The 16,952-nt window shown below is 41.5% G+C and overlaps 1 protein-coding gene across 5 annotated transcripts in view; it reads right to left on the bottom strand.

Annotated features, from left to right (window-relative positions):
* LOC105482130 (pleckstrin and Sec7 domain containing 3) overlaps positions 1-3,717 on the bottom strand; it is a 710,412-nt gene extending 706,695 nt beyond the window's left edge. For 4 of the 5 annotated variants that reach the window (XM_071068564.1, XM_071068551.1, XM_071068554.1 and 1 more), the window contains exons 1-2: positions 3,587-3,717; positions 2,011-2,139 (exon numbers count right to left, since the gene is read on the bottom strand). The gene's annotated coding sequence lies outside the window, so the exon portion shown is untranslated. The remainder of the gene's footprint in view (positions 1-2,010; positions 2,140-3,586) is intronic. The other variant, XM_011742086.3, reaches the window with a different exon arrangement.
* Between the last annotated feature and the right edge of the window lie 13,235 nt (positions 3,718-16,952).

Raw genomic sequence — 16,952 nt, 5'->3', positions numbered from 1 at the left:
TCCACCGTGTCCACCCATAGCTGTCACTTTAAACCATTTCAGTATCCAAGTCTGTACAACATGTAACACAGCACTGAGTTATGTTCCATCCCATCACATTCTCTCATTGTCTTATGGATGTTAGTCATTTTTCCTCAGCTTGGTTGTGAAGTCTCTCAGTGTAAAATACAGTATCTAATACTACCTCCCTAACCGGGGCATTGCTGTAATGACTAATAGTCTAATCTAGATAAGTCCTAGCTGGTAAGGTCTGGATGGGGTCACAATGGGATTTAGATATAAGTGGATAAGTTAGTGAGGCATCAGTGTTCCAGAATTTTTCTGAAGTAGAAAAGTGTTACACTTCAGTAGTCCAAGAAGACTGGGATTAAGGTTAGCATACACCTTGTGAAGTCTATGTACTCTCAATTTAGATTGGGTTTCTTGGATATATTCACTGAATTTTTATAGCAACCCATATTAGGCATGCTTACTGTTGGAAAGCAGAAGCAAGAATATCCTTCAGACATCTAACCCAGCCTTTGGTTACCCCAATCAGAAGGGTCAGACTACCCAATCTTGATACGTTGTTAAACATGGTCTCCTGATGATCTGCTTATAGATTATTCATTTAATTTGAAATTTACTTCTCAGCTTTAATTATCTAGTTTCTAGAGTCCTAAAGAATATTTTTTCCTAACAGGCCTACTCTGAAAAAAGTTCTATGGTAAAGATTAGGACTAATGACAAGAGACAGGGATAAGGCTAGAGTTAGGGTTAGCAATACCTTTAGGTTCAGAGTTAAGGTTATGATTAGGTTTATGGTTAGTGTTGGGTTAGGGTGCAGTTTAGGATGATGGTGAGATTTAGGTTGAGGCTTAGGGTTCGCATTTATGCTAGGGTGTTTGTGTTAACTCTACCCTCAAGGATACTAGTTAGGGTTAGTGTTAAGGTTAGGGTTAAGTTAGATTCCAGGACACAAAGGGCACTTTTATAAAAGATATTCTTGCAAATTTTACTTTGTATGGTAAAAGAACACATCGTCCACATTTTTGCCTATTTCCTTGGAACTAGCAAAAACACCATTGTAGTAGAATGCCTATTTTACAGTATTCCGCAATTAGAAACAACTATACAGTTTTCCAGAGTTGATCAGAGTATTTTTTAAATCTCTAATACAGAAAAGGCAAGCAACACCTTTAATGTCAACGTTAACTCCCAAGAGGTCAATTTGTCAATGGTATTCAATTTATACCACCTTCTTCCCCTGACATTCCCGGTCACCAACATAAAAGCTGATACCATTAAAGTAAAATGCTGTGATCTGAAAAGCACTAATATTTTACCTGAAAAACATTTATCTATCTATATCTATCTATCATCTATACACTTTTGGAGCATCAGTCACTTGTCAAGCACCATAAACCAAAACACAATCTGTTTAATAAGGTTTCCAAATCATTAGATGTCACTCAAATAGGTATTTTCAGCCAGACCTCACTCTCCAACAACTTGAATGTCTATTGATTGAACGATGTCCTCACATAGCATCTGAACTTCACTAGGTCCAAACAAGGTCTCCACAGCCCTCACCCAACACACCTGCTTCTCCTTCTTTTCTTCCATTTGATTTAACGGCAGCACCATTTACCAAGCACTCCAAACCAGAAACTTTTCATCAACTCATTTTCCTCACCTCCCCTGTCCCATCCTGTTGTGAAAATTACCTCAAACCTTCTTTCTGCCCCTCTCTTCGGTTCTATTATTTCTTGCCTAAACCATTTGCAACAGCCTCTTAAATAACCTTCAAATAACTCTCCTACCTCCAGCCTCTTCATTGTCCAATCTGTCCTCCCCACACTGTCACCAAAATGTGCCATGTTTGCTATACCACCCACCAGTTGAAAATCTATGCTAGGTTCTGTTCTAGAGTCTCTTTCATGAAAACCTTCTCACTCCTCTGTTGGCCTGGAATTTTCCACTTCCTTCTTTGCACCCTCCCATACTTTGTACATCTATGGTTGTGCTTACCATAGTTTATTACACGTGTTTCCCTTGAGTAGATGATAAACTTCTCAAAATTAAGATGATCTCATTCACTCCTGTACAACCAGTTCACAGAACAGTGCCTGGCATATGGTAGGTGCTCACAACATTTTGCTGGAAAAAAAAAAAAATAGCTTACAAGACCAAGTAATGCTCACAGATCCTCTTTATATAATAGTGTGTCCGGTCCCAAAATAAAACTTATGCTGTGTAAGGCTTCTTTAAAAAGCACACCCTGCATCTTAACAGGAAGTTACAGATTAATAAACAGCTGACGGAACAAACTAAACAGCATCCAGTGAATCACCAGGGGACCGTTCAACTGCTAACTAAATTCAGGGAGAGCGACAATGGGCCCAAACCATCATTCCCCATTGATGGGAAGATTTTGCAAAGATACTTGAAAGCCCTGGGTATCAGGGCGATGCCTATTTTCCTACACTGTAGTGGAAATTCAGGAAGAGAGAAAAGCCATAGCAAAAATGAATTTGGAGGGCTATGTGAATACAGACACCAGATAAATACCAAATTTGTGGCCACAGCATGTCTACCACACCCTGCTTCATCCATTGTGTAACATACAGCCTTGCAAGAGGTATATACTCAGTTTTTAAGTTACTCTTCATGAGAATATATGGTGAATACATAGACGAGACACGGATTTACCCTGGATTTTCCTCTGCCTTTGCCACCTCTGCAACACCAAGACCAACCCCTTATCTTCCTCCTCCTCCTCGCCCTACTCAACATGAAGACAAAGAGAATGAAGGCCTTTGTGATGATCCACTTCCACTTAATAAATAGTAAACATATTTTCTCTTCTTATGATTTTCTAAATAGTTTTTCTCTAGCTTACATTACTATAAGAATAGAGTATTGTATACTCAAAATGTGTGTTGTTTATGTTTTCATAAGGCTTTCAGTCAACAGTAGGCTACTGTTATACTGTTATAACAACAGTTATAAGTCAAAAGTTATACTTGGGTTTTCCACTTCGAGGAGGGTGGCAGGATGTGGGGGTAGGAGAGGCTGCCTCTAACTTCCTGGGCATTCAAGGGCCAACTCTGTATGGTTTTCTGTAACTACTAGCCGTCCGCACTGTGTGGAACTAAGACGAGGCTGAGGAAGCTGGTTTCACAATTTTAAAATCCAAGAGCTCAGCTGCCGTCTTCATTACAGAGCTGAGGGCCCAAAAGGCGCAGCCTTGGGCTCAGGCTGCCCAGAGCAGATGCCTCCCACCTGAAGCACTTCTCACAAACATAATGTTAAAACCCAGCACCTTGGAAGGTTAGATCTGATTGAGAACTCCCATTGGCAGCTCTCTCCTGGAAAGGTGTATGTGTCCAGAGGTAATAGGAGAGGTGGACCGGCCCGTGACAATATACAAACCCATCACGGCCAGACCATATATAAAAATAGAACTCTGACCCATGACCCCTGCAGCAACCTGACCCACAGTGTCAGGACTTGATCAATAACCACAAACTTCCCTAAGGTTTGCCCTTCCCTTTCCCCCTTCCAACTCAGGAGCAACCCAAGAAAGCCAAATACGTTTACCAACCTAATCACATGGGATACCTGCCTCCAGGTCCCAGACGCCAGCAGCCTTCAGTCGGGGCACACCTTGAAGCCTTCCTTTTTCCACGATGAAGCGTCCCCACGCCGCGGCCTGCCTCTGAGTCTTGCCACCGCAAGCTCTGAATAAACAGCCTCCCACTACGGTGGCCCTGGTGGATTTCCACCTGGGTGTCTGTGGAGCACACCGGGAACTTGCCTACTGTGATGGAAGGCGGCCTCGCCCTTGGTGGGGTTGGGTAGGTGGGAACTGGAATTGAAAGGGGGCACCTTCCAGTTCGGTGGGAGGAGTTGGGTGCAAGTAGAAAGCCCAGGGTGACGCCTCAGGCCAGGAGGTGGAGGTAGCTGGAGAAAGGAGGAAGGAAGCAAAGAAATCCTCCCTGCGGCGGTCCCCTGCGCCGGCCGCGGGAACAAGGGATGTGCGCGGCTGGTGGGTCCTCCCCGGCCCGGCCGCTGAGATGGCGGTGACTGTGGAGGCAGCCGGGCCGTGCCCGCCTGGAGAGCGCCGGGGCGCTGGCCGCGGCTGTCCCTGGGAGCCGAACCGCGGGAGGGCGCTGTGCGGAGCCGGTGGTGACCTGCTCGACGGAGTTGGCCGCCATCACCCTACTGGTCCTGTGCTACGTGCCCGAGGACTGCCCGGGAGCCAGATCTGCCAGCTGGTGCAGGACACCAAGGTCAAGACTGCAGCAGGGAGAAATAGTGATGCGGCCTGGAGAAGCGCATTAGCCAGGACCAGAGGACATCTGCGAGCTGCCGGGCGGCCAAGGGGAGGAAGTCCGGCTGGTGAACCTCGTGGTGGCGATGTGGCGCAGATCCCCCACGGTACCATGCTGCCTGCTACCACGGCATTTTCAGGGAGGATCAGAGAAGAGGAGGAAGGCGCTGACCTCAGATCCCAGCCTGCCGTCGGCATCCTAGGCAAGGGAGGGCTCTGGTTATAACTCACAAGCAGGCCTCATCGTGTCTCTGCTGATTTTTTTGTTGAAACTAAGAACAGAGGGAGTTAAAACAAAACAAAAACAGGTTCTCACGGGACCAGCGTGGACACAACAGCCCGAGAGGGTGAAAGCAAAATGCGGCCGATTCAAACATACACCAAAAAATATAATAATTCTACAAGACAAACTTATAAAATTATCCATAATGATTGGCAAGTGTCGTTGGCTTATGGCTATTACCCTCACTTTGTCTCCTTAATGACAAATTTGGCAATACAGACTTTTGGGACTTGGTGCAACCAATGAACTTTAGATTGCATTACACTTTATACCAAATGTATTATTCAGTTTTTCGTTATCAGAATAACAATCTTGGTGGTGGCTGTTCCTGAAAGCTTTTCTTTTGCAGTTCCCCTTTCCTTGGCTTATTCTGTAAAGAAAATGAAAGATAATCACTCTGTGAGACATTTGGGTGCTTGTAAAACTATGGGAAATGCAACAGTCTTTTGTTCTGATAAAGCAAGCACATTACTATTCCAGGAGTCCAGGCTTCCACTGATGAAGCTCATTGTATAACTCCCATACCCATTTTGAAATACCTTTTTGACAAGTATTGCTGTTCATTGTTCTTATAATTATAACAATATTTTAGTTGTTGAGGGTCCACCCCAACAGATTGGCAATATAATAGAATGTGCCTTTTTGGGATTTCATCATCATTTAAGAATAGATTTTGAGAAAGAAAAGAAAAAGGAAGGAAGGGAGGGAGGGAAGGAGGGAAGGAAGAAGGAAGGGAGGGAGGGAGGGAGGAAGGGAAAGAGAGAGAAGGAAGGGAAAGAGCATACCATAGGCTCATGCCTGTAACCCCAGCACTTTGGGAGGCCAAGGCGGGCAGATCACTTGAGGTCAGGAGTTCGAGACCAGCCTGGCCAATATAGTGAAACTCCGTCTCTACTAAAAATACAAAAATTAGCCGGGCATGTTGGCGGTCGCCTGTAATTCCAGCTACTTGGGAGGCTGAGGCACGAGGATCACTTGAACCCGGGAGGCAGAATTTGCAGGGAACAAAGATCATACCATTGCACTCCAGCCTGGGTGGCAGAGTGAGACTCCATCTCAATTAAAAAAAAAAAAAAAGGATACCACATAAGAGTTTATACCAAGTATTAGCATATATCTTCAACTCAGAGAGAAAAATCTATGTCTACTGTCTTCAAACTGCTTGATGAGGGTTTCTGGTTGTTCAAAGAGGGAGTCTCAGAACTATCATTTAACAGGGGTGTCAAATCCTGGATGAAGAGGGAATACCTGTATTTTCCAAAGTGGTGTGAAACCAATGGCTTGTGCAGGGCTAAGAATACCGTGCCTGGCATTCAGAAATTCTGCAGATACTGACAACAAACCCGGCTGAGAATGTGTAAGATATTACTACAGATCTTGCATGAATTGCTTTTGTAGGCATTGAAGATGCTATAAGACCCAAGGCATAAGTTTCCTGTGGCTGCTTCAACAAAACTCTACAACCTGAGTAGCTTGAAACAACAGCAATGTATTTTTATCCAGTTCTAGAGCCCAGAGGTCCCAGAGGCCATTTTCCCTCTGAAGGCTCTAGGAAAAAAATCTTCCTTGCTTTTCTCAGAGATTCTCGTGGTTGCTGGCAAACTTTTGGCATTCCTTGACTTGGAACTTCTATCTTCATATGGCCGTCTGTCTTCTGTATGTCTGTGTCCAAATTTCTCTCTTTTTTTAAGGACAGCAGTTTACTGGATTAGGGCCCCCCTAGTCTAATGTGACTTCATCTTGATTACATTTACAAAGACCTTATTCCAAATAAGGTCATGTTCACAGGAACCAGAGTTTGGACTTGAACACATCTTTTTGGGAGACCTATTTCAACCCTCAACACCTGAGGTACCAAATGCAGTTTCGTAATGCCAGCATATTAGATTCACTGCGTGTGTGATTCTAGCGACAATCTCCACATTGTAAGGGCTGTTGCCCTGAAATACAGCATTGTAAAGGTTCCAAAGGTTACCCATGTTTAGAGGGTACAGATTTCAAGAAACTAATGCATAAAAATGAAAATCAAGAACTTGAAAAAAAAAAAAAACCAAAGGCTCAAAAACAAGGGATGATCAAAATTTCATGTACTTGCAAGATCCAGCTGGTGATGGTGAATTTTCTGTGTTAATTTGACGGGGCTGAGGGATGCCCAGCTAACGGGTAGAAACATTGTTTCTGGGTATGTCTTTGGAGCTGTTTCTGGAGGGACTGTTAGCATTTAAATCAGTAGACTAAAGAAGATTACCCCCACTCAATCTTTTGAGGCCCCAAATAGAACTAAGGGCCAGAGGAAGGGTGAATACATTCTCCCTGTTTCATCCGGGACATCTGTATTCTAATGCCCTGAGACATCAGCACTTCTCGGGCCTTCTTGGACTAGGAATTATATCAGCAGCTCTCCTGGTTCTCAGATCTTCAGACTCAGACTGAATTACACTGCCAGCTCTTGTGGTTCTCCAACATGCAGAAGGCCAATTGTGGGACTTGGCACCCTTCATAATCACGTGAGCCAATTCCTATAATAAATCTCCTCCTATATAACCTGTTGCTACTATTTCTCTAGAGAACCCCGACTGGTACACTGGCCTTACTGTTAAATATAATATTACTCAGTAAAAATGTGTAATGAATAAAGTTTCAAGACAGAGGCAAACTGTAACAGTTACTCGTGATGGTCCTAATGATGGCCCAGTGTTAAAGACAGCAGATGTTGGATCTGCAATGGAATTAACAGAAACAAATATAGCTAAAGAAGTTTCCGATATCATTCTTACCCATGACAACCTTGAAAGTATTGTTAAAGCTGTCATATGAGGTAGAAATGTTTATGACAGCATCTTCACATTCCTTCCATTTCACTTGGCTTTGGGTGTCACACTTGTGGCCTTCACAGCTGCGTGTGTTGTTGTCCAGGATTCTCCTTCTAAAGCTGGTCATACCCTTCTGGTGAATCTCATAATGGATGCTTTTGCTTCCTTCGCTCTGGCAACTGAAAAGACCATGGTGTCACTTTTGCTTTATAAACCTTATGGTAGGAAAAAAATCTTTCCTGTTCATTTATAAAATTGGTATATAACAATTTTATATACAGTGTATAGTTACTTTTGGTCTTATGTTTGTTAATAAACTCCTTTTTGACAGTGGAAGAAATACCATCCGACATGCTCTTCCTTCTCTCCTTCTACCTATTTTGTAATGATATATTTATAATTTAGTACTTCTGTTAGATGCAACTTTTTTAAAACTTTTTTTTTTTTTTTTGAGACGGAGTTTCACTATTGTCGCCCAGGCTGGAGGGCAGTGGCATGATCTTGGCTCACTGCAACCTTGCCTTCCAGGTTCAAGTGATTCTCCTGCCTCAGCCTCCTGAGTAGCTGGGATTACAGGTGCCCACCACCATGGCTGGCTAATTTTTTGTATTTTTAATTGAGACAGGGTGTTGCCATGTTGGGCAGGCTGGTCTCGAACTCCTGACCTCAGGTAATCCGCCTGTCTTGGCCTCCCAAAGTGCTGGGATTACAGGCATGAGCCACTACACCCGGCCAACTTTTTAATGAAATTAATGCCAGGAAGCTTCGTTGCAAAACAAACATATTTGAGAGACTTTTCAGTAATATCTTTTGTCTAATGGTCAGGGGAACATTTGCTGTATCATGTGGTATGGTGCAATATTGGAGACAAGTGTTCCACTGTACAAATCTTAGTCCAGACATGTGGCCATGGTGCATTTTCCAAGGAGTATGAGTGTTACTGGGGGTTCAGCTCTTAACTACAGTTCCCAATAACTGTATGGAGCCCTTCATAAGACTTTCACTGGGGGGAAAGATTTTCTAAGATTTTTACTGAATTTACTAAAGATACGTGAGTGTCAGAATTAAAAATGCAAAGCAAAGGTCCTTTTTGGGTGCTGTGCTGAGGTAGAATCAGAGATCCAGTTAGAAAGACAGAAGCATGGCTGGGCACAGTGGCTCACACCTGTAGTCTCAGCTACTCTGGAGGCCGAGGCAGGAGAATCGCTTGAACCCGGGAGGCAGAGGTTGCGGTGAGCTGAGATCGCGCCACTGCACTTCAGCCTGGGCAACAGAGTGAATCTCCATTTCAAAAGAAAAAAAAAAAGAGAAAGATAAAAGCATGTTATTTCTCCCATTCATTCACTGTCTTTATCAGGTCACCCAGTATAAGGAAAGGAACCCGTTCCAAATTTACACACGTTTTATCTTAAATACTTAAAATATCCTAATATCCCTTAAATAATTTCATTTTATCCTTTTCCTAAAATCTTAGATTTTGTTTTTATAATAAATGCATGAACTGAGTTGTCATCACTGCTACTTTTAAAAGCTGTTTTTTGGAAGTGAGGGATACACAGAGACCTGTATTTAGATAGAAGGATAATGTGAGAATTCCTTATAACTAAAGCATGGACAAGAGAAAAATATTCTGTCGTATTTCCTTTCATCTTTTAGCAGAAGTGCAAGAACAAAATTATGAATAAGTTAATATATTAATATTTGCTATTAATAAAAATCAACTATCTACATTACACGAGACAAAGGCATGTTTAAAAGGCCAAGTACCTTATTGAAACTGTTGATATTATATAGTGTAGATAAAGGATACATGTTATTATAAAAACACAGGCAAGTTAGTTGCTTCTAAAAAATACAGGCAGCTATGGTCCAATGTAATGGCTTTTGAATTAAATTGTTCTTTAAGTACAGATACCCTTCATGATTACTAAAAGGAAAAGGAGAGAAAATCCGAACCATATTTTCTCTGTTGCCTGGCCAAGCTACCATTGAAACTGGGTCCTTGCAGTGCATCTGAAACATAACAAGGGCTCCATTAGCCAGGCGTGTTGGTGGTAGCCTGTAATTCCAGCTGCTTGGGAGGCTGAGGCACGAGGATCACTTGAACCCGGGAGGCAGAGTTTGCAGGGAACAAAGATCATGCCACTGCACTCCAGCCTGGGTGGCAGAGTGAGACTCCATCTCAATAAAAAAATAAAAAAATTAAAAAAAAAGCGTACCACATAAGAGTGTATACCAAGTATTAGCATATATCTTCAACTCAGAGAGAAAAATCTGTGTCTACTGTCTTCAAACTGCCTGATGAGGGTTTCTGGTTGTTCAAAGAGGGAGTCTCAGAACTATCATTTAACAGGGGTGTCAAATCCTGGATGAAGAGGGAATACCTGTATTTTCCAAGGAAATACAGGAACTCCTAGTCTTAGTATTCCTAAGACTTCCTAGTCTTAAGGAAAATGAACCATAAGACTAGGGAAAACTGAGGTAAGCAATGGACTTTTTGCTTGTGTGACAATTTTTTTTTTGAGGGGGGGAAGCAGAGTCTCGCTCTGTTGCCCAGTCTGGAGTGCATTAGCATGATCTTGGCTCACTGCAACCTTGGCCTCCCAGGTTCAAGTGATTCCCATGCCTCAGCCTCCTGAGTACCTGGAATGACAGGCGTGCACCACCGTGCCCAGTCAATTTTTGTTTTTGCTTTTTTTTTTTTTTTTTTTTTTTAAGTAGAGATGAGGTTTCACCATGTTGGCCAGGCTGGTCTTGAACTCCTGGCCTCAAGTGATCCACCTGCCTCGGTCCCCCAAAGTGCTGGGATTACAGGCGTGAGCCATCACACCTGGTCTTGTGTGACCAATTTAATAATTGGAATGTGAGTCATCTTCTGTTTGGACACTTTTGCCTTAAAGATTTAGCTTTAAGGTTACATTTGGGAGATTTCATGTTTGGGTTTGTCACTAAACTCTACAAATTTTGCTCTTAATTATCCATTATGGGGAACAATAGACTCTATCCCTTTCCATATTTCTGTTTAATTGTTCTGCATACCAAGCTTGAAATGATTTCACAATATAAGGTCTACTACACATACACAATGAGCCAGGGAATTTGGCCCTGTAGTGTGTTTACCTCTTAGTCTATAGATTCTTTCAATAAATCAGGCATTTGTTTGAAAGCTCCAGTGTGAACAGCACTGTTCGGAAGATTTTAGAGTGGTAGGGAGAATAGAGACATGCTCTCCGTCTTAGAGCAAATTTTTGAGTGGTAAATTTCATAAAGCATGAATACACTTAAATAGATGCTTATTTTACTTACTGGAGAACCCACTAACTTCCGAATTTACGGTTAGTGACTTCACATGCACCAGAGAACCCCATAAGAATTCAGGCTTCCCAAAGTTTAAAAAGCTTCTTATTCACTTCTGATTTTTTTTTCTTTTGTTTGTCAGTTACAACAAGCCTCAGACTTTTACTAATGGATATTGCTATTTTCTAACAAGGAGGGAATCTCTTTTCATGACCACAGTTGCAATTTGTATTTATGAGGACATAATGACAAGAACCATCTAAACATGTCTAGTAATCTGATGAGCCAAAACCCCAAGATTCTTAAGAAAATGCTTACTTTTATTCTAACGTAAAAGTTAGAAACACGTCTTTTCTGAATTATTTGAATGCCTGATAAAAGAATCAATGGATTAAAAAAATTCATTTGCTGCTTTCTTTGATTAACACATTTAAAATAATCAGTGATTTTTTAAAAAACCAATGCTGTAATAGAGCTTATATTTGAAAGTTTTGGAGAATTGTTATGTCTCAGATATCATACAATGGGATATGCTTTAATTTATGGGGAAATTATATCCGAGTGATTATTATTTATTTCTGGTTTCTAAACAACGTTTGCTACTTTTTTTTGAATTATGATGCAATAATTGACTTACGAAACGTATGTTTATCAAACTTTGCATGATATCAGGGCTGTTAACGTTCTGGAAAAGAAACTGATATTAACAGTAATGATGCTTCTTAATTTCCTCCTTGTGTCCAAAGAGGTTGCTAACAGGACATCCTCCTGAGGAGGAAGGAAGGACTTCTCATTCTGACTCAATGATTATTCATTTCTTTCTCTAAACAATCCAGAGTCAGCTTTGAAAGGGGAGAATTCCTTTCTGGCCACAGCCCTGTGGAGCTGGGATGTTAGCCTGTTAAGTTCATAGCTCATTTGTCCATACGCTTTCCTCACCTTCCAGGTGCAGGAATTAAATCTCCAGGCCTGGGAATAACTCGGAGGAACTAGTTCCAGGGCAGAAGAATCTCAGCTGGTGCTAAAAGCAGTCATGTGGCTCCCATCCACATGGCGGCAGTCTTCGTGGTCACAAAGAGAATGGGGCTGTCCTCTTTTCCTCCACTCTTTTCTAGGACTGCTTTTCTCTTTCAGGATTGCCTCAGGTGATGATTTAAATCTAATTTATTTGACTAGTATGTGTCTGTCTTGGGGAGAGGACTTGGTTCAACAGGCCTTGATGCAGAATCTGTTAATCCTTCCTTGCCCCTGACTCATCCCCTCCAATCTTCTGGGGAAGCTCTGCTGGTTGCCATTGGCAAAAGAACTTGCTTGCATCACAATTAGTACTCTATAGCCAAGTCTTTGCCAATAGAGTTAAGGGATCAAAAAAGTGAACTCCAGAAACACCAAGGATAGTACTAGTGGGTTTTCTGACAAATGGGATATAACTTGCTTAGTGACCTCATCCCACCTCATTTCTTTTATGTTCCCCATTATTAGAATAATCGTCCGTTCCATCAATACCGAATTTATTGAGCGTTTTTAGCATGAAGGGCTGTTGAATTTTGTCAAAAGCCTTTTCTGCATCAATTGAGATAATCATGTGGTTCTTGTCTTTGGTTCTGTTTATATGCTGGATTATGTTTATTGATTTGCGAATGTTGAACCAGCCTTGCATCCCAGGGATGAAGCCCACTTGATCATGGTGGATAAGCTTTTTGATGTGTTGCTGAATCCGGTTTGCCAGTATTTTATTGAGGATTTTTGCATCGATGTTCATCAGGGATATTGGTCTAAAATTCTCTTTTTTTGTTGTGTCTCTGCCAGGCTTTGGTATCAGGATGATGTTGGCCTCATAAAATGAGTTAGGGAGGATTCCCTCTTTTTCTATGGATTGGAATAGTTTCAGAAGGAGTGGTACCAACTCCTCCTTGTACCTCTGGCAGCAAAAGCCAAAATTGACAAATGGGATCTCATTAAACTAAAGAGCTTCTGCACAGCAAAAGAAACTACCATCAGAGTGAACAGGCAACCTACAGAATGGGAGAAAATTTTTGCAATCTACTCATCTGACAAAGGGCTAATATCCAGAACCTACAAAGAACTCAAACAAATTTACAAGAAAAAAACAAACAACCCCATCAAAAAGTGGGCAAAGGATATGAACAGACATTTCTCAAAAGAAGACATTCATACAGCCAACAGACACATGAAAAAATGTTCATCATCACTGGCCATCAGAGAAATGCAAATCAAAACCACAATGAGATACCATCTCACACCAGTTAGAATGGCGATCATTAAAAAGTCAGGAAACAACAGGTGCTGGAGAGGATGTGGAGAAATAGGAACACTTTTACACTGTTGGTGGGATTGTAAACTAGTTCAACCATTATGGAAAACAGTATGGCGATTCCTCAAGGATCTAGAACTAGATGTACCATATGACCCAGCCATCCCATTACTGGGTATATACCCAAAGGATTATAAATTATGCTGCTATAAAGACACATGCACACGTATGTTTATTGCAGCACTATTCACAATAGCAAAGACTTGGAATCAACCCAAATGTCCATCAGTGACAGATTGGATTAAGAAAATGTGGCACATATACACCATGGAATACTATGCAGCCATCAAAAAGGATGAGTTTGCGTCCTTTGTAGGGACATGGATGCAGCTGGAAACCATCATTCTTAGCAAACTGTCACAGGAACAGAAAACCAAACACCGCATGTTCTCACTCATAGGTGGGAACTGAACAATGAGATCACTTGGACTCAGGAAGGGGAACATCACACACAGGGGCCTATCATGGGGAGGGGGGAGGGGGGAGGGATTGCATTGGGAGTTATACCTGATGTAAATGATGAGTTGATGGGTGCAGCACACCAACATGGCACAAGTATACATATGTAACAAACCTGCACGTTATGCACATGTACCCTACAACTTAAAGTATAATAATAATAAATAAATTAAAAAAAAAAAAAAAGAAAGAGGAAAAAAAAAAAAAAAAAAAGAATAATCGTCCTCCATAAGTGCTTTTCCATACCTGTTTTCCAAAAACTATCAGTGGATCGTATTTGCTATGAGATTAAATGTAACTGTTACTTGGCTTTCAAAGCCTTTCAAAATCCAGCTCCACCATGTCTTTCTAAATTCACTTCCTAAAGCTCCAGAATCCTGAGTAAATTCTCATTTCAATTGGAATCATTTCCATAAATATTCATTGAGCACCTAGTTGATCCCAGACACTGCTATGTACTAGGAATAAATAAGACAAAGTCCCTGCACTATAGGAGTTCATGACACATCAGGAGAATTAACACAAATGTAGCTATAATATAATAATAATAATAACGATCATTAACTTTTTTAGCCCATTCATATAGTCCAGGCACCGTTCTAAGCATTTTATATCAATGCATTTAATCCTCACAACACACCTATTAGATAGTATCATCAGTATCCTCATTTTATAGCTGAACCACAGAGGTTGTTTTCTAAGATCACACAGTTAATAAATCAGTAACGGAATCCAGACAATCTGGCTACAGAACCTACTTCCTTAACCACCATTTTATATAGATATTGTGAAGAGAGCTGTACTGGAAATGGAACAAAGTCTACAGGAACAGAAAGGATGCAATTCATTCAGCTTGGGGACATGGGAAACGGTGTCACAGAGACAATCTTGCTCTATTCCTTATTTATATATACTCCTACCTCTTGGAAAGGAATCAGGACAGCTCACACTCGGAGAAGTATGCATTAAAGTAATGATAAAAGAGAAATAAGGAGTCAGGCCCAGGGAAAATGTAAATATTGTAAGAAAATCAAAACCAGAGGAAAAGTAAATTTCTTCTTAAAGGAATAGCTTAGTTGGCCAGGCGCGGTGGCGCATGTCTGTAATCCCAGCACTTTGGGAGGTTGAAGTGGATGGATCACGAGGTCAGGAGCTCAAGACCAGCCTGGCCAAAACGGTGAAACCCCCTCTCTACTAAAAATACAAAAATTAGCTGGGCGTGGTGGTGGGCGCCTGTAATCCCAGCTACTCAGGAGGCTGAGGCAGAGAATTGCCTGAACCCGGGAAGCGGAGGTTGCAGTGAGCCGAGATCACACCACTGCACTCCAGGCTGGGCAACTGAGCAAGACTGCAACTCAAAAAAAAAAAAGAATAGCTTAGTTACACCATTACACCATGCTTTAGCATCTAATTTTGCTATGAACTTTCTGGTAGTCAAAGAGAAAAGCAAGTCAAGCTCAATTGCATGTTTATTGTCATAAAGGAAAAAGCAAACCAGTTTATCACAGAAGAAAACAAGCCTTCCTTAGAAGTATGTTCTAAAATAAAATTTTCAAGAGGGAGTTGTATTACTGTTACTGAGAACTGTAGTAGAAACCATGTCCCCTACAATTGTAACAAAATCTATTATTTTGTTACAATTATTTTCCTGTAACAAAATAATAGAAAAATTGATATGGCAGTTTCTTAAAACATTTGTTGATAAAAGCCAAGTATATTGCATTAATGTAATTTAGCAAAGATGATTCCATTAAGGATACTACTGTCTGAATTCAGAATCTTCCAGTGGTAGGACTTGGAGCTAAGTTTAGAAAAATCAGGATTTTTCTAGGCTTAGAAGCAGGGTGAAGGCATGCAAGGAGAAAAACAATATGATGTACAGTTTAGTGTGATTTCCCTGGTACATATTTGTGAGGAGGGAGGAATGGAGGCAAAGTCAGTCGGTGAACAAACTTTTATTGAGTGCCTCCTATGTGTCAGATCCTGTGCAGGCTTCTGGGATATGAGAACGACTAGGACAAAGTCCCCACCCTCAAAGAAATTACATTCAAGTGTGTAGGTATAGGGAAGGGATGGAAACTAGAAGAATAAACCTGGGAACAAATAAGTAAGTAATTTCACATGAGTGTTGATCATTATGATGAAGAAAACAGGGTAAAGTAAAGAACCTGGGGTGGAGGACTGCTTAAGCTGGGACCTTCAGGTGAAAGCCTCATAAATACTTGCTGAAGAAGCACTTTTTCAGACAGAAAAGGTAGCAAATTTTGAGGCAGAAAACGAGACAGATTTTCTTCTAGGAATAATGAAAGCCAAAGGAGGATTTTAAGCAGGAAGTTGACAATGTGATTTACATTTTTATTTTTTATTTTTTTTGGGACAGAGTCTCGCTCTGTCACCCAGGCTGGAGTGCAGTGGTGCAATCTCGGTTCACTGCAACCTTCACCTCCTGGGTTCAAGTGATTCTCCCGCCTCGGCCTCCCGAGTAACTGGGTTTACAGACGCCCGCAACCAGACCCAGCTAATTTATTTGGTATTTTAAGTAGAGACCGGATTTCACCATGTTGGCCAGCCTGGTCTCGAACTCCTGACCTCAGGTGATTCACCCACCTCAGCCTCCCCAAGTGCTGGCATGAGGCACCACTTAAATTTTTAAAAGCTCACTCTGGCTGAGATGTGGAAGATGGAGCAGATGCATATTGAGAGAGAAAAATGGTGGCAGAAATGCCAGTTGGGCGGCTGCTTGGAGAGACCAGGGGACATAATGGCAGCTTGGACTAGGGTTGTACATATTTTGGAAATAAAACAAATGTGGGGTATGAATGAGAGACTTTTGTATCAGGAAAGAAAGAAGAGTAAGTGGATCAAGTTACAAGTAGGTTACTGGGTTTGGTGATAAGGAAATTGATTAGTTGTCATTTGTGTCTATTTTTAACGTAATGCATGAGGCAAAACTATCACCTAATAATGATGGAAAGAGTAGATGATAGAGGTTTAATCAAGGATGATGCATAGTTGTGTTGTCAAAGCAAGTAGGTGAATGATGTGCCCTTTTCTTTCTCTTTCTTTTTTTTTTTTTAAATTATACTTTAAGTTCTAAGGTACATGTGCACAATATGCAGGTTTGTTACATATGTATACACAGGCCATGTTGGTGTGCTGCACCCATTAACTCATCATTTACATTAGGTATATCTCCTAATGCTATCCTTCCCCTCTCCCCACACCCCACGACAGGCCCCGGTGTGTGAGGTTCCCCGCCCTGTGTCCAAGTGTTCCCATTGTTCAATTCCCGCCTATGAGTGAGAACATGCAGTGTTTGGTTGTTTTGTCCTTGTGATAGTTTGCTGAGAATGATGGTTTCCAGCTTCATTCATGTCCCTATAAAGGACATGAACTCATCCTTTTTTATGGCTGCATAGTATTCCATGGTGTATATGTGCCACATTTTCT

The sequence above is a fragment of the Macaca nemestrina genome, chromosome 8 (assembly GCF_043159975.1).
Source record: "Macaca nemestrina isolate mMacNem1 chromosome 8, mMacNem.hap1, whole genome shotgun sequence".
Lineage (NCBI taxonomy): Eukaryota > Metazoa > Chordata > Mammalia > Primates > Cercopithecidae > Macaca > Macaca nemestrina.
The sequence above is the reverse complement of the archived record's forward strand: the minus strand, read 5'-3'. Positions and strand labels throughout refer to the sequence as shown.